At 40.3% G+C, this 18,974-nt stretch overlaps 1 long non-coding RNA gene across 1 annotated transcript in view; it reads right to left on the minus strand.

Annotated features, from left to right (window-relative positions):
- Positions 1–16,059: 16,059 nt before the first annotated feature.
- LOC120758749 (uncharacterized) overlaps positions 16,060–18,974 on the minus strand; it is a 38,550-nt gene continuing 35,635 nt past the window's right edge. Inside the window, exons 2-3 of the long non-coding RNA XR_005702995.2 lie at positions 16,616–16,834; positions 16,060–16,128 (exon numbers count right to left, since the gene is read on the minus strand). This is a non-coding gene — a long non-coding RNA (uncharacterized LOC120758749). The remainder of the gene's footprint in view (positions 16,129–16,615; positions 16,835–18,974) is intronic.

Raw genomic sequence — 18,974 nt, forward strand, 5'->3', positions numbered from 1 at the left:
TGATCATACACATGTACTCCAACCCTGTCCATGAAAGAGTTAATGGGGTTGTGCTGGCACAGAGGGGAAGCAATCTGTGCCTGTTATTTGACTGGCACAGGCTGAGTGCCCAATTTATTTTCTAGAGGTGACAGGGTCATAACCCCCCTGTCATGCCACAGTCAAATATTGTCTGACCCAAAACCACAGAAAACCTTGCCTGGGGTTTAGGATAAAGCCATGGGTATTGCTCTTAGAGGCTTTCCAGGCTAAGTCATGTTCCTGTTTGATTTCATCATTGTGAGAACAGAATTAAGGCCAATAAATTTTGCTGGCGCTTGCTGAAAGATTTGTCTAAAACTTGGCAGTAGTTAAATCCAGATACAGTGATAGCAAGAGAAATTATGGCTGCAAAGCCCATTTGTCTTCTCTTTGACAAAGGTATACCTGGGAATTTGTGATCAACATCATGTAGAGAATCACATTTTCTCGTGCCCTTGCAAGAGAAACAATTGCTAATGGAACTTGTGCTTCAGCAGCATCTCTCTCCCTGCTATGTTTCCCAAGTGTGTAGGTAGAGCAGCAAGCATGTGGACAACTTTTGAAAATCGAAAGAGAACAACTCAGAGAGATGAGAGCCTGAAAGTTATGAGAAAAGCACTATTAACCTCTGACTTCTGAAACCTTGAAGAAAAAAATTGTACAATAAAAGCCATGGCAATCAAGGAGGCTGAAGGCATGAATTTCCTAAGCAAGGGAACTGCACTGGTTAGGAATAAACCTCTCCATGTATTTCTGCATGTGTTTGCTGAAGTGAGAAGGACTTTGAAATATGTTCTGGGATTATGTGTTGTTCTTTATTATAATTACTGGTGCTACAGCAGTGCCTAGCAACTCTAACAAAGTATCAAGGTCTTAATGCAGAAGTCATTGTGTGAAAGAAGGATTAAAAAAAAGAAAGTGACTGTCTTAGGCATTTCAGGCAGGAAACAGTATGAAATGAGCACGAAGGTTGGCAGTGTGTCAGCAAGTTCTAAAATATGAGTCCTGTGAGAAATAAGATATGTGAAAACCAAAGGTTGCCTTTCATATATTTAACTAATAAGAGGAGTCATGAGGAGATCCTAAGCAAGGAAAAAGAAATGAGGAAAGATTAGACCAGCAGCAAGGGAAATGTCTGAGGCTATTTTAAAAATCCTTGAAGACACCTTTCAGAAGAAATAAGGCAAATTTCAGTGGGGGGAGAAAAGCCTAGTATCAAGCACTGAAAATATTATTTCCACCTCCATTCCTCATGTTCATGTATTTCTAGCTATCTGGACATCGTGTATCCATGCCATTTTCCTTTTACTTAATAGGCATTATATTATTGATCTCCTGCCCAGCTGTGAGTGGCTTCTAAGCACAGCATACAAATCATCTAGGAGATTTAACAATCTCTGTTTAGTAGTTTGGCTTCAGGATATTTCCTAAATGTTTGTTTGTTGGTTTGTTTGTTGGTTTGTTTGTTTGTTTTCCCCCTAGTGCTCTCAGTGGTTCATCACCACTCTCCCCTCTGACTTATTTTTCCCATCTTATCAAAGAGAAACCTCTGTGGTGAGCTGAAGCTACATCATTTTTTCCATGGCTCTGCTGTTCCCCAGCTAGGACAAATATTTCTGGAGATAAATAATTTTTGTTTTCTGTAGTCATATTTTCAGTCTTGTTGCTTTTAGTTCCTTCCCTGCTCAGTGCTTTGTTGAAGCCTTTGTCACAAAACTAATGCCTTGATTAATCAATAAGGAATAAGACTGAGCTGATTCCAGAGATAAGGGGGAAATCCCAAGGGTAATATTCTGCATGCTTCTTTTGAAAAGTCTCTAAGGCCCCCAGCCTCATAAAAGTGCACAGGGCTAATTAAAGGACTTTCCAAAGAGCAAGTGTCAGAAGAATGCATTTTTGCTCTTCATCTTGATCATGAGTAACAGAGGTTACATAGTTCACAGCCTGACATGAAAATCCATCCCTTGTAGACAAGTCTATGAGGTAGAGGAGGTTGGGTCCTGTGGCCAAAAAACTGCACAAGTGAAGCACAATCTTTGCAGAAATCAAGAAAATCAATAATCAGAAAAAGATTATGAAGATTCAGTTGACTGATGTTATGTTCCTTTGGACAAGATATGGTACACAGGAAACCTAGTTGAGACCAGGAAAACAGAATTATTCATGGTTGTTATTTTTCATACAAGAGGAGACTCAAAAGATATTCAACCCCTGTATGACTACCTCCCAAGGTTCACGATTTTTTTAGCCCTACAGTTCTATCTACAAAAGTCACATTCCTCCCAGGCTGCAGAGGCCCTCTCCATCCCTAGGCTAGTACTAGCCCATTTCTCTCATGCCTTTGGCAGTCTTACTGTATGATAATGTAGAGGTGCCACTGTTTAATACAGACACTTCTGTCTTGCTTTCAGCCTGGTCAGTCTCTGCTGAGCTCCTGGAAGGAGAGACAGTCCAAGGCCATAGGTAGTGCTCTCAGTTCATGTGGTTCACTGGCTTGTCTGGCTTTTAGTCCTTGACAGGGAAGAACCCACAAGTATGAAAAGACTTGCAGTCATGAAGGAATCCAACACCTCATAGCTGTTAAAATGTTCAGTCCTTGCTGAAACTAAGAGATGGGCAAAAGTTTTGTTGAGTGTCTTGTGAAAGTGCCTCTCCTCACCCACCCCCAGATCTGAGATGGAACTCAGACTGAGCTAGGAACACTGGTGCTCTCCAGCACTACAGAGAGATACCTTGAGCTGTTTCACTGTGTCCCAAAATAGGAAAATACACATGCACAGCTGACATCTAAACGCTTACTGCCTCTGTATGCAGTGCATTCACCATAGCTCAATTCTGTACTAAACCACTTTAAAGTGTTCATTATGTGGGAGAGGATAAAGCAGGAGAGCACAACCTTATTCAAGAGCATAAATGGGTTTCTCTGGCAACCATCACAAGCTGCATTACATAGTAACTAAGTGTAGAAGCATCTATATTTAGGTTCTGGGTCGCTATTGACCTATCTTTTTTGCTGTAGAAAATTAACACATATCTCTGCATCTAGTTTGGAGAGAATTCACCCATCCACTGCCAGGAAGATAGAGATGATGGCTTTGAAATTTGAAACTGCCTGACTAAACTTATTTTCCTTCCCTTTTTATGTTGGGCTTTTAGTGCATTTCCAGTTCTTTGTATGTTCTTAGCCAGACTTAATTAAAACAATTTAATTTTTTTTTTTTCAGCTGTGTCTTCACTGGGTAACAGATGTCCTCTGCCTTAAGATGCAGGTGGGCAAGCAGATATCATAGAATGGTTTGGATTGGAAGGAACCTTAAAAATAATCTTGTTCCACCTGCTTGCCATGAGCAGGAACACTTTCCACCAGATCAGGTTGCTTAAAGTCTCATCCAGCCCAGCTTTGAAGATGCAGTGTGCCACACGGCTCTTTGCAAGCTGAGCAGGTTGGAGACTTCCACCATGCGGCCCTTCCAGGGCACAATAAGCCTTATAGGACCTGGAACTGCTTATTCTATTCATAGCCCATGAGACCAAGCACACAAAGGACAGCTTCTGATTCCCATTCAACGATCTCTGAAGTTCAGAGCCTGGGTCCTTTCAGTGACTGGAAACACTTCAGCCGAAGAGTGAAAGCCAGATGTGTGTTTACTGAACACACCCAGCACCACTGTAGGTGCTTAAGGTGTGGGGAAAGGGTAACAGCTCCATTTATGATCTCGGTAGCTTGGCCTCCACGAACCACAAGGGACCACTGTTTTCAAATTGTCCATGGAACCTGGGAGTGCAAAAAAGTTGCTAGAGAATGATAAGGATCACCCTTTCATATCCAGCTTCCAGCAAAATTATTCCATTTCAGCACCTGAAATAATGCTGTCTAAAACCACAGGTCCCTTTTCTGAAAGTGTTGATTCTATATATAACACAGAGGCATAAAAAAGAGTAACACCCAAGGAAGCTAAAAATAATTCTTAAATATTCTGTAAGAAGTTAGTTATCAGGAACTGTTCTTTATGGGTTTGTAATTTTTAATTTTTATTTCTTTCCTTAATATCACTTGATTTCTGTGGTCATCCTTTCCCCCACTTTCCCATGGAGAGATAATTACAGCAGGTATTCTTAGAAAAGGAACAATGAAACTAATTATTACAAATCACATCGAAAGAAGAAGATCTCATCTTTTCAAAAATTAAGAAGTAATGCACATACACTGCAGGGAATTATCCACAAACAGTAACTAAAGACAATAACAACCCTGTTTATACATATTTGGCAGCTGTGTCTCAAATAATAGTGATAGCTTGACATCCAGAGATTAGCTCATGGATTCATTATCCTTTGAATGAGTCTAATGTTTTTAAAATTACTAGGTCGAGCCTCAGTCTGACATAGGAGTTATGCAAGTCTTCTTTCAACAGCCAGCCTATATGAAATGCTTTCTATTTCCCCATCTATTTCGGGGCGGGGGGGGTTATTTGGCAGATCTCTGGGTGAAATGGCAGCAATTTTACAATCCACAAAACAAGTTTTTGTCATAAGTTTCTACCACAATTTATATGTTTACTTACTGTTTAAGCCAATAGAAATGTTTTGTTATGAACCCAAATGGTTATTTTAAGTCCTAACTCAGTCCACACCTTCTTCTAGATATCAAACCTATAAGGAAATTGGTGGGACGTCAACTGAACGAGGGGACAAGAAGCTGCGTGGAAAACCTGAAGTGCAAATGGCAGCCACTTCCTTGTAGGGAACCTCAGAGGTCCCTACCAGTGCCACTATTGTGCAGTATCTGTACAGGGGACTGGATAAGGGGAGTGAATGTTCTCTCTGCAGGTCTGCAGACAATGTCAAAACAGGAGAGCAGTCAATATGCTGGAGATCAGGCTGGAGAAATGGGCCAAGGTGAACCTCATGAAGTTTAACCAAGGGAAGCACCAAGCCCTGCCCTGGTGATAAATAACCCCATGCACAGGACAGGCTGGGCTCTGACAAGAAAGCAGTTTTGCAGGTAAGACCTGGAGGTCCCAGTGAACATCAAGTTGAACACGAACCAGCAATGCATCTTTGCAGCAAGGAAGGCCAACTGCACGCCAAGCTGCATTAGCTATCCTCTGCAATTGTGAGACCACAGCTGAGTTGTCTTATCCACCTTTGGCTTCTGCAGTACAAGAAAAACGTTGACAATCTGGAGCCAGTCTAGCAGAGAGCCACCATGAGGCTGAGGCACGTGGTGTAGGAGGAGAAGCTGAGACCTGAGCACATTCATCCAAAAGGGGAGAGGGCAAGGGGGAAACCTGCTGTCTGCAAATACAGAACAAGGCTCTTCTTGGGACTGCATGCTGTTAGGACAGGAGGCAACAGACACAAGCTGAAACATGGGAAACTTTAACTTATTTAAGTAAAACATTTTGTGACTGTGCAACTCTTCCTCTTTCCCCAGCCACCCTGCTGGGAAACCAGTCTCTTCTCCTAGGCACCAGCCATCTGTAATAACATGAATTATAAATTTACTTACCTGATATCTGGATTCAGGAAAAAAACAGCACTGACCAGACAGTCATGACAAGGGCAAAACTCCTTCCCTGAATCCCAAACAACCACCAGAAAGGCATCAGGATTAATCTCTCTCTAATTACAAAGAGGAAGGGCAAGAGCTCTTCATCTGACTGCAGAATGGTACCCAAAGACAAGTTAAAATGCCCAGATGCTTTCAGAGGAAGACAGGGGAACCTTCACTGTCTGTGTTCCTTTCCTCCTGATGGGCTGATCCGAAAGGCTTATGGCACAGCCATGTGTCTGACCCACTGCAGCCACCAAAGGCCAAGTTGTCAAAGGAGACAGGAGAACGGCTTGACAAGACACAAATTATTATTATTTTCTACCCTTTGCTGAGACAAAATACAGATCTTTCAGAGCCTGAAAGACAAAGTCAAGAGTAAAAAGTACATTTTTTGTTCCTTCAAGATGGCATTGGCTAAACTGGAACTTTCTCTCCCCTGCCAAAAAACCACATGCAGAAAACCAAGGTACTTGTTGGCCAGAAGTTCAAAATCAAAGAGAAAAAATCAGCCAGCTATTTGTTTTCCAGCCTAGGACTAGGCTGCACTACAAGTGTTTAGGCAACTGATGTTAAGTGGGTTAGGGACTGCTGTTACTACTGCTTATAGCAGTGGGGTTTTGTAGCTTGTGAGAGACCAACAACATAAAAAGCAGATGAAATGTGTGGACTGTTGCCTCTACAGCACCAACATCTTTATAAAAGAACCAACTTTTTTAGGCTTTACATCAATTCTGTCACAGACTCCCAAGAATAAATCGTCCCTCCCCTGCCTTGCTAACATGTCAGCCCAAGCATCAATCTGTAGGCTTAAGTCACTTAAAAATGCTGATTCCAAAAGTCTTATGAGTTTACAAAAAAAAAAAAAATTAACAAAGAGATTAAATTAAACTATAGGTCTGCATTCTTTTTGAGAACATATTAATCTAATTCTTGCCACCATTTGGAAAGGGAAAAAAAAAAGTAAATCAAGAACACGTCCCTTGAATTCCCTCCAAAAGCAATCAGATAAGGGCTAGCTAACATATATTCTTAGTTGAATTAAACCATCTATCACACCTTTAAAAATGATGTGCACAATAAATTAAACTGTAAAGAAGAGATTTATACATGCTATTCTTCATATTATCCCACAAATATCTTGTGAGAGGCTTATATAATAAGAGGTAATTCTGTACAACTTTAGAGCTTCTTTTTTGCTTTTTTCCTCTGCCTGAGAGAAATGGATGAACCTGACAGTGGTGCAAAGAAATTAACTGTGTGTTTTAAATTATCACTGTCTCTTAATCAAATTATGGCATTTTATTAGGTTTTTAATTAAGATCTAGTCAAGAAAAGTAAGGACACAGAAATGCTAATACAAGACCTAGATATCTATTTCAGAAGATAAATCACCAGAACCATTTTGCTGTTGTGTCTTGCAGGCCACTGGAGCAAGATCATTCAGCAATTAACACCACAGACATTGTCATAAGGGGCTTAAGATGTTAAGCCCTTTAATGCTGATTTTACAGCGTAAGGTTTTTGAGAAAAGAGGGATTAAAAAAAGAAAGGTTCTCCTTTTGGAGAACTCATGGTTTGATAGCTGGATAGATAGGTATACACTCAGAGCTTTGAAGAGAAAGCAGAACAAAGATGCAGGGCACTTCTCCAGACCAAGCTGAACACCCACAACTGGTACATAACACATTTCTCAGGGGGATTTCAGGAAGATTTGAAGCTGTCTTGTAAAGACAGGTGTATAGAAGTGCCTGGGGGTTTTTTTCAAAGCCTGAACAACTTCTCTTATATATTTAACTGCTGCTTTTGACAAGTTTCAAATCCTTGAAAATGAAGCAAGAGTGATAAAACACAGCCAGCATATGGTCATGACCCCAGTCACAGCCCCTGCTCCAGGGAGGCTGCACATAGAGCCTCCCCGCCTGCTGCTTCACCCACAGCACAGAGGAGACAGAGATGAGTCAGCTTCACAGCTTCGGAAGCCCTTAGAAAACCAGCCTGGTTAAAATCACTGCATTCCCATAGTATCCACTTTATTTTCCAGGATAGAAAATGCAGGATTCTGTGATTTTAATGAAACCATTGACAGTAAGGAATTAATCACGTTTGAATCTACCCTGTAGCCTGCTTGACACCCTGTAGCCTCACTACTGTTCCCAGTAATTTTCTGCTGTTATTCACTCCTTTCTCGCTCCTCAGGGGGAAGCACTAAGCGGGGACAATGACCCGGCCATTCCTGTAGGCATGGAGGGGTGGTTGTGCTTGCTGTGCTCAACAATTCTTATCAGAGACTGGCTGGGCTGTGATTATATTCACCCTGAACAGTTTGACTCTGAAGGGCTCACCAGGTACCTGAGAAGCTGTTTTTCTTCAATTCGTGTCACATCTTTAAAGAAATGTCATGTAGGATGAAGAGTGGTCCATGGTCTATGCATAACATACTTGCAGATAGATTTTTTTGCAAACTTTTTAAAGCGGCTTAAATGCTGCAGTCTTTGTGCCTAGCTGCAGCTCCTTTTCCCAGAGCTTCTCCAGGCTACTGGCTAAAGTGGGAGTAACTACCAGGGGACAGGGGTGGGCGCTGGGGGACTGGGATAGAGAGAGGGCTGTGGGCTTGGAGAAGGTGCAATGGCCTGGGACTCCAAGCTGGGCTCCTCCTCCATGGCACACCATCATGGTAGGGGTTGCTCTGGTTGCAGCTGCCTCTAGAGGGCTCATTGCCTTGTCGGAGAAACAGCATCCTTTGTTCTCGCCTCTGAAAAATACTCCATGCATCGCATTGTTTTTCAACAGTGTTTATGCAGTGTTTATTTCCACTCAGATCTTGAGTGGCTTGACCTCAAAAGCAGAGACGTGTTGTGTGAAGGGTCTGCATGCCCGCACTGCCATCACCAGCATACAGCATGCATTCTCCATCGGGGAGGGAATAGGGATGCCCTGTCCACCTCCTGCCTCTCCTTTTCATCCTTCAACTCACTGAAAGTTTAAGGCCTTAAATGCTGCACTCCACTGCGCTTGAAGCCTGCCGAACATCTGCTCATACCAACTCTTCTGCAGAGCTAAGGCTTGTGTGTGCTGTGAGTCTTTGCTCTGCTCCTCAAGATGGGCTGACACAAAAGCACAGGGTTCCAAGACCAATGCCACAACCAGGTATTACACCCGAACAAAATTTCTGATCAGAAAAAGGAGAAGCCCTGACAGAATTTATACTTAATGAATCCCGTGCTTTCCAATGGCTTCCTCAATTGAAGGACCTCTGTTTCCAAACATGTGGAAGATATTAAGGACTGGCTTTCTTCTCAAGGATCAGTTGCTAAGTATATACCACATATTTTTAAAGTTGGTTTTTAGTGGGATTTTTTTTTTTTTCCTGTGGGCAGGAGCTACACCTGCAAGGAAAATTGTGAATATGCTGCTTTAACACTGTTAGCACTGTTTAGTCATTCTTGTGACTTTTTTTGTGAACTACACGGCATTTGTCAGTTTTAGAATTCATCTGCAGTTGTGCTGTACATTTTTTTAGCTTTATCTTACTGCAGGATAACTTTGCAAAGCAAGCAACTTAAAATCTGAAGCTCTTTGTTTTGCCTAAATTTTATAAGCTTCAAATGCCTCTGGAGTTCATCTGCATTTGATTTAGGCTAGTCAAAGGAGATGAGATCTTCTCACTGTCCAGCAACACCTTACAAGGAGCTTTTGCCATCTGCCACCAAAGGCAACAGAAAGGGTCTTGTTGGCAAGGTCAAAATGGGAACAGGCCATCAGTCCCCCAAAAGGCCACGTGGTTTAGCAGTGGTGCAAAAATCCCCAGCAATTCAAGGCCATGAGTGTCAAAACTAAGTCTGGTAGCACAAGTTTGCCAGCACATCTTTACAGCAAACTGATCTTCCACTCCTGTGAGGAGGGATCTCTATCCTGACCATTCATCTCAGGGTGTATACCCTGTTTCCTCAGGGATATAATTGGTTGGGCTTATTTGTCTCCTCTTTCCAAGGAATGGGAAGAGCTTCTGAGAGGCAACAATCCCTGCAGTGAGGAATGAAGATGACACTGGCTACTGAAGTTCAATCCTCTGGCATAAATCTGTGAACACTGTACACAATGACAGTATAAAGTCTTTATCAAAGCAAGAGTATGAACCAAAGCAACAGACAAAAAACAAACACCAGTCATCAGAAAGGGAACAAACATTTGACTCGGCAGCACTGTGTGCCAAATGCCCCAGCATTCAATATGAGACTGTCATGTTGCTGATGGTATTTTGTCATAATTATGTGCAATTTGCTTACAATGTTGTTCAGCACAGATTAAATAATTATCAGTCTTTACTTGGCTTCTTGCTGCAGAGGGACTGTTTCAGTCCTGAAACAATTCTTTTAATCTGCACTCCTTAGTGCCTCCATGGTGAGAGGAATATTTGTATGGACATGAGCAACTGGACTGTGTATTTCAGAGGCTGCCAGATTGATTTCATGCATTCTTGAAGGAATAATTCTCCAGGGACTGCTCACAATTATTTTGGTGCCCTTGATTGATAAACTTTGTCTTGTGGCTCCATGCTTTGGAAAGCCAATTTGCATGTATACTGCCAATGATTATTCACTCATTATCTTCATTAGGGAACCACACACAGGCCTCTTCTGAAAAGCTGTCCTAGAGGTGCTATATGAATATAAAGTTTTATTATAGTTCTGCCACAAAGGTTTTTATTCAAAACAAAGGTATCAAAGAGGTGAACAAGAACACTTTCAGGATTTGCAGCTGCTGCAAAGCTAAAAGAAGGATCCTTTCTGTAAGTGGTGCTTTTTATTTGCACATGTCTCATAAGCAGACACATCTCTTGAGGGAGTAGAGAGCAACACAGTCAAGTCCTCATAAGAGAGAATACCCTTCTCCTTTGGGACTATTTGGGATCAATGTATTTATCAGGTAATCTATGCTACTCTTCATCATTTCATCTCATCATCTGGAGATGCCATCAAGCTGTCAGGAATGTGATACTCACTGTGATTTCAGAACCTTGTGTTGACTTTCAATACTTGAAAAGAAAGCTCTACTCCATCATGGTAAGTTTTCTTGTAGAGACTCTACTGATTTTAAAAAAAAAAAAAAAAAAAAAAATCTTTGGATAAAAAGGGTCAGTTTTGGCTTCCATAGACTCATCACTATGTTCTAGAACAACTGATTGTAACTGCCTGGAACAAAGAAGGTACAAGGACAGTTGAAGTCCTCCTGCTAGAAATCCTTTGCATGCTTTGCTCTCCATCACATTCTTCCTGCAGGTTACAAGCAGAGATCCAGGCAGAGCATGGCTTTGTGTCTGTGATTTGGGGTCAGCTGTGACCCTGACCCTGCAGAGTTTTTGCAGCTTTCCAATGGTGCATGGAGGATCAGAGGTGAACTGCACACTTCCAAATTCAACAGCAAAGAGAAGAGAGAGCCCTAACCTGAGAAAGTGTGCACATCCCAGGCTGCCAAGCCAGCAGCCCATCAGGATTCACTGAGCCCAAAGTTTCTGGAGCTAGGTGCTGCAGAATTCATTCCCGTATATGAAACCCCCTACCAATTTGGCTTAGGGTTACCCAAATACCCCAATGCTTATTCACAGTCACTTCCATTTTGAATTGCTCTAGGATTCGAATGCTGTGATCACATCCCACAGTTTTTAGTGGATTTGACTGGTCTCAGTCTTCCCACCTGGCTCAGGATGAAATTTTTAATGAAGTCTTAGAAGGATTGGCCCATCCTGGAGAACCAGTTTATTGCAAAACTGGCTATTTCATGTTCAAATTAATTATGCAGCCATGCGGATCATTCATATATGCATATTAAATAGTCAGATGTTTTCTCTGTATATTTTTAATTTTACAATTAGTTGAGAATGCATCATTCTTTCCCTTTTAAATGACATCAAGTAAATACAGTATAGCTGAAAAGAATTCCAGGTGGTAATGAGACCTATACTATGTTATATTCCCAGCTAGTGGTGGGCTTTGAGATTATAACCACTCGCTGAGCTTTCACTGCTCTGTTTCAAGATGAAAGACCTACAGGTAGCAATCTTTTTTGTTGTATACCCTTTAACATAAGAAGAATGCCTGAACCTTTATATGGACCAGTTTCCTATGTGTGAGTACTGTCTTAGCCCTTACATTTCAGTTTCCTGGTCCCAAAGCTTCCAGGTGTCTATGGAATGTCCCTTCTTTTTCATTAACCTATCAAAACAAGATGCAGAAGAGGGCCTTTCACAAAAAACAGGTTCGTTTACAAGCCTTCAGTGTAATGTGAGCTGCTTTAAAAAAATACTACAGCAGTGATTTTGTTCCTTCAGCCTTCATAATTCTTTGGATCAGCTTTTAAGACTGTATTAAAGTCACCACGAAAACAGTGTTCTAGCTACTAAAATAGCTAAAAAACCTTGCTCAAAACCCATCCTCGCTTGTGCCTGATTAATAAATTCTGTTTTATAGCCTAACTAGATAAACCTGATTACTGTGAATATAAACTCAGAAACCAATTTAGTCACCAAGTAGAATGTAAGCCACATTATTGGTACAGTTCATAAAATAAATAGCTTCCAGAAATACCCTAGAAAGCCTTCTCCCCCTTCCTGGAGACTGAAATGTTAAAACAGAAAAAATGAGCATTGAAAATGCTCCCTTCTGGCCCCACATTCATTCAGGGTGATGGAGTTAAGCTTTCTGTAGCAAGCCTAGTTCCTTTCCCTGATGGAAACCCTGTATTTGGTATTTCATCTCAGTATTTCAATGAGCCTAAGTTGGGACAAACTTAGTCCCAATGAAATAAATTTACTGATTTTTCCTAGAAATGTCTCAGTGTTAAATGATTCTATTGGTACCTAGGGTGACTGTGGGTAAAATTTGCTACGCACAGTTTTAGTGTGTTTATATGTATATATTATATATATAAAAGTAAAACATATATGCACAAATTTATTTCTTAGATGCTCTTCTATGAGATGCTCAGCTTCCATTTTTGTAGGATAAAAATGCTAGTTAGTACTATATAATAAGGAAACCATATTCACTTGGAGTTCCAAACATCATCCTAAAGCTTATGGATATGATACATGCAGAATGCTAGGTAGTGTTCTCCTTACATTTCAGAGAACAAAGCTTTAATTTTTAATGCTACAGAAATATCACTGCTCAGAATTTAATGCTGCTCTTTATCACTGTCTTCCATATCTTCAAGGATATCAGCATTTCCTAAGTGTTGCTAAAACAGTTGTCCAAGGTGCAGCTGAACATCTGGATAACTCTCTTTTTCCATTAGGCTAAGTATCTAGCATGGCAAGATTAAATGTGCTCATCCCCAAAAATAAATGTTCTGTTTGATGCTCAAATGTATGTTAAAGTTTCCTAAACACTTCAAACTTTTGCTTTGAATTTGTATAACAGGGCAGAATTTCCAGTTGCTTCAGCCAGGGAAGCTGATGCCCTCTCCCAAAAACTGCTTGGTGAACTGTCTCCAGAGGTCACCACTTTTCTCCCTGCCAAAACAAAGTGTGAGCTCCTAGGATACAATTATTTCTTATATTTATACAAATATTTACTTCAAGGAAGAAGTGTTTTATGCAAATTCTCTGCTTAGAATGAGATTTAGTCACTGGTAAACCCTACAATGAGTCAATGGTCCAATAATGGATGGGTCAGAGGGTCCAGATGAATTAAAAAAAAAAAAAAAAAAAGTAATAAATCACTTAGATAAGAAAAAAAACAGGAAAAAAAAAAAGGGCAGTGAATGGACTGAGCTCTGAGTATTAACACAAGTGTACTTAGAATAACACCATTTTATTCAAAATAGTATGATCAAAGGTGTTTCACAGCTTCATTCGAATTTTGGCCAAAGCTCTGGATTTGAGAAGGTGCTGGCACCTGGCATTTCTTCTGCAAAAATAGCTTGCCAAGAATATCTTCCCACTTTGCTGAGTTTCCCCATCCCTGCAAAAACAACTGTGTGTCCCTTGCATACATATGTTATAAAAGCGTATAAGCCAGTTACAAACCACTCTCTACAAAGTGTCAGACCTAAGACATCTCTATTTTTGTATACAAAAGCTATTACAAACCATCTGCAAAGTGATTTTTTTTTAGTTTCTGTAAGATTTTTAAGTATTATGCAGAACAGACTTGCTAGACTGTCTCTTTTCCACTAACCCTTGTTGCAAAGAGAATCCAGCCAAGTCAGAGGCAAAGCATTCTGCATACTGAGAAGCCACATGTACGTGTTCTGCATGGCTTGGCCTCCTGGTGCCAGGTGGAGTGCTCACCCATGGGAAGAGGACAAAAGTGTAGCAATGAAATCCATCAGGGCAAGGCAGCAGCCACATCTTGAAGATTTTTGTCTTCATATTTGGTCTCCAGGCTTTTCAGTACATTGCCTAACAGGAATAACTCTGTGTGTAGAATACACTTGGGACAGGAAAGAACAGGCTTTCTTGCCCAGGGAACGTTTTCATAGCACTTTAAAACTTCCATCAGAAATTATTTGACTCAACACATCAAAATTATTAACTCAGTAAATTATTTGACCCACAAATTCCAACCAATGAAAAATGCCTGTTTTTCTCTGAATACTCTCACCCTGACAGATATCAACCGGTAATAAACTACTTTACTCCTGTTTTCACTTCAACAAATGTTCCTTAGAGCATCATTTTAGCCCTTTCAAAAGAACCACTTAGATTAGATATCTGAAAGTAACTTTACGACTATGAAAGCTTCATTAACTCAGGCTTGTTTCACATCAACATTGCAAAAGGGAGTCCCATTTCACTTTCAAATGTTCTTACAGTATATCAACTTTTACATCACTCTCAAAGGCTAACTCTAGGTCAACAGCTTAATTTCCCTAGTGAAGTAGCAGGACATTCACTTATGCTACTGTATGGGGCAGTTTGCACTGGAAAGCCCTATATTTAAAAAAGCGTAGACAACAATTTGACAATAAAATATCCCTGAATACTAAGCACAAACACACACACACACACATATGGAGGCAGAGAAAGAAAGCATTTTGCAAATAATAGGACCAAAAGCAATAAACATTCACAGCATTCATGCCCATTTAAAAGGACAGATGGAGCTGTTTGTGCCTATCAGGTCAATAATCCACAAACTAAGAAGGATTTATGTGATAGACCATAATGGCTTAAATCCACTTTAAGAGGGAAGGTTACAATAACTTGGAACAATGCACAGTATATTCAGGGGCCTGATGTGGTAAATAAGAATTAACACAGTTATTTAAAAATCAAATGAACAGGTGAAATAATGGGTTTTTAAATACTCCTTTCCAGTCATCTTCAAACTACCTAAGCTTTAATATCAGCTGTCACAACAGTGAGTCAGAGGCAGGCTGGCAGAGCAGCCTTTCCCCGGAGAGCAGTGCAGGGCCCAACCTCCCTTCTCTTCCTGACTTGAGAAAACCAAATATTCAGCTTTGGGATATAATGGGAAGATGCTTATTGCACATGTTGTTTTTGCTTTCTCCCTTAGTTGATGGCAATCCCTGACCTTTCACAGCCTCTCACCTGCCATGAAGCAGCACAAGCCCAGCTTGAAGAAGGCTGCCCAGGTGCTGATTTCCAAAGGAAAGGGCCAATGGTTTCCACGTGGTCAGAGTGGATTGTCCTTCTCTAGGTTGTTACAGGTGGGCAAGGTTTTTGAAGATTTTGTTGCTTCTGTTTGCTCATGAGTTTGGCAGCTTGATCTTAAGTTAGGCAAATGTGTGACAGGGATTTCATGTGCTCCTTTCTAACCAAGCAGGAGTAGAATTTCTTGTGCGCACTATGAATCTGATTTAATATGGTAGGCATTTATTTTATTGCTATATCTGGATATGAGTCTACAAACTGTAGCAAATATGAGTTAAAGCTCTCTTCTACTTTGATGGGTAGTTTTCTGTTTCTGTATTCTCTTCTAAAGAGCCTTTCCTGTTTACACATTCTTGGCTGTGGCCTCCTTAGATTTTCCTACCCCATTTCTTAAATTTCACTTTTTCTTCAAACTGTTTTTTTTCCTTCTAACTACATAATATATTTGAAAACGTCTATACTGCAGTCAGGTCAGCAGTAGTTTCCTTTCTTTCTCTGGTCATGCTATAGTTGTTATGACTACATCTGTCAATGTTACAAGGCATTAGCTGTAGAAGGCATGCCCTTCAAGCTGGCAAAAGAGGTATATTTAATGGTGTTTAAAAGCTAGGGTAGGTATGAGGAATACAACCAGCACCTGCAATAAAGAGGCATTTCCCCTCATGCAGGGCAGTGGGCACATTCTCTAGCATTCTGGTTGAAGCAGCTCATTTAAACTTTCAACCCAGTAAGCAAAGTTAAAATACTCCTCTTTCTCTTGTTGCTGAGTAAAGTTAACTGAGTGATGTCTGAGGCACATGGATACTCAGGATCCCATTGTGTGTCCTATTGAAATTGATGAACAGTAGCAGAAAAAAACAGAAAAGCCCCAGGGAATGCTGTGAGGTGCTCACCACACATTCATATTGCTCCTTCTCACATTCCGCCTGCAGCCCTGGAAAGCACATGGTTAAACACATGAGCTACAGCTTTCTCTTTCTTTCAAGAAGTTCAAAAGACTTACACCCACCAGCAGCAGAAATTTGTGGGAGCAAATTCGTTTGTGAACAAATGAAGGATGCTAGGAGTTAATTGCTTGGGGTTGGTTGTGTGTGCTTGTTTCCCCAATGTGTGAAAAGTATGTGTATGTATAAGATATAAGCAGCTTGAAACATGGAGGGGTTTTTAAATGAAATGTGTTCTTTCTTTAATATACATGTGTACAAATGGAGTCTAGTCTGTTCTGAACTAGAAAAGAGAAAATGAATTTGTATATTTGTATACAGTAAGGCTGGAGGGGAAAGGGGAAATAATGGTAATTTAATTGATCAGATGCTTTCTGTAAGGACAATACCCCATTTTTAAATGTTTGTTCTATTTTTTTTTTTTTTTTTTTCCTTAATGCAGTCCTTGTCTCTGTGTCTTTAGATCACAAATAATACCTGTTAAGGAAGATGGGAGAGGAAGAACCTTTCGGGTGTCCAAGAGAACTTATGTTGCTTCCAAATGCAGAAGTTTTGTAGATGTTGCTTTATTTTCTCTCTCTGCTGAACAAAAGGCCAGGAGCAGCATCTTTGAATGTGTAAAGCTTCTTCTCAATTTCTAGCACGTTGTCATTCTCTTTCCCATTGGGCAGTGAAGAAAAGTCCTACATAGAAAAGCTGAAGGGAAGAGAGGGTTGGAGAGGTTTAGCAGTTCAGCATACCTGGCATTCATAGTTATTCAGTGGAGAATCTGAGCAGGTATTTAACTTGGCCTCAGAATTAAAGACACATTTAAATAATCTTTTAAATTAGGTCCAGAATTACAGCTGAATGTGAAGAAGACTTTCTGACAGACACAGCAAGAGGAAGAAGTAATTTTGATTTGAGATGATGAATCTTTAAACAGAAAATCATAGAATTAAGGACTAAAAAGAATCACTTGTGGTTAAGAGTTGTCTTGATTGGTCTGAAACAACAGGATATTTTCAATTTGCGTTTTCAGAATAATTTTTTAAACACATTTTGATAGTAATTTTAAATGGATAAGTTGTTTTGTGCTTGAAAAGCAAAATAGCCTCACTATCAAAAATATCAAAGTACAATGTTTTAACCTTTTTTGCATGTATATCATATACCCAGAGCCAGATGACATCTATTTTTAGGAATAAACATTTTGGTAAAATTGACCCAAATTCAAATTTAAATATATATATATATATATATATATCTGTAACTCCATATAGAATCTTTCTCATTTCAAAGAAAAGATTTTGTCCAGCTTGGATCTGGATGTTGCCGGAAACATTACTAGCACTTTACCTCTATAACCTACTGCCCTGTACAATCCTTCAAATGTCAGGGTATATGCTGGCTTAGAAAGGTTATCCCAGCAAATGGATGACTGTGAGTGAGCAGAGTAGCAAGAGAGGCGGCTTGTCAGTGTCAGCAGTAAGGCATCAGTGTGTGATGGTGGAGCAAGGGAATGTTTGAATGGAGCTATTTGTCAGGTACTAATGCGGTGATGAACACAGAAGTCTGGATAAGGCTGAAGGTCAAATTTCTGATATGTACAAGGGGTACATGTTCACTGACTGGGGGAGATTGAACATCACTATGCAGGCAAAATGGTTTTGTGATGAGGTAAGTTAGAAGAAACAATGGCAGAAATATCAAAAGTTCTCAGGGGAACTACTGACCCCATTGAACTGGCCAGGAACTTTGCCATACTATGTATTCAACTCCTTTCTCTGTGTTATGGGATCCAGGGTACCTCGGGGTTTGCATGTCAAAGTGTGCTTCAGAGTTGCAAACTGAATAGGAACTTACCTGGGCATGCATTCCGTTTTCTTGTTTGCCTGTGTTCACTATCCTGCCCAAGCACAGGCTCTTTCACTCAAAAGTTCAGTTATGATGGATGTCAAACCTCATCATATCGTAAGAGGTCCCTGTCTGGGTCACAAAGAGATAAAATGTTCTGACATACTACAGGTGAATGTCATCTCCCTAGTGGTTAGGAACCTAGAGGTGGAACCGTGAGTCTCTCCTTCCTGCCCCAGTGCAGGATTCCCCAGGTGGTCTTGCCCCATAGGCAAATCTTCTACAATACTAGATCAGTGAGAAACTGAACTCCTCTTGATTATCTCATGTTTATGAACGCATTCAAAGTTTCCATATGTGAGGGGCAGATTATTTTAATCATGAATTTTTAAGCTGCTATTTATAACAACTAGAGCTAGCTACATCTGGCGCCTCTGAGCTCAGTCCCTCCATGCAAGGGTTTGTGTCTTTACTCGCTGCAGAATGTTAGTATTTCCATACCCTCTGAGCCAAAGGCTGTGATACCTCGTGAGTCCTTCAGACTGCAGACACCTACAGATTTATCCGGAGCATGTAGCTGTCCTAAAACAATATCAGTGGCAGAGAGAAAAACAAGTAGGGAAAATTGACTTTAGGTGTTCCAGCTTGCCAGACTTCTTTTCTTTTCTCTTCTCTTTTCTTTTCTTTTCTTTTCTTTTCTTTTCTTTTCTTTTCTTTCTTTTTCTTTTCTTCTTTTTCTTTTTTTTTTTCTTTCCCCTGTTTTTTTCTTGTTATTTTTTTTTTTTTCTCTTTTTTTTCTTTTTTTTTTTTCTTTCTTTTCTTTCCTTTCCTTTCCTTTTTCCTTTTCTTTTCCTTTCTTTTTCCTTTCCTTTTTCCTTTCCTTTCCTATTTCCTTTCCTTCCTTTCCTTTGTCTTTTTTCCTTTCGCTTTTCGCTTTTCCCTTTTCCTATTCCTTTCCTTTCCTTTCCTTTCCTTTCCTTTCCTTTCCTTTCCTTTCCTT

This window comes from Hirundo rustica, chromosome 1 (genome assembly GCF_015227805.2).
Source record: "Hirundo rustica isolate bHirRus1 chromosome 1, bHirRus1.pri.v3, whole genome shotgun sequence".
NCBI lineage: Eukaryota > Metazoa > Chordata > Aves > Passeriformes > Hirundinidae > Hirundo > Hirundo rustica.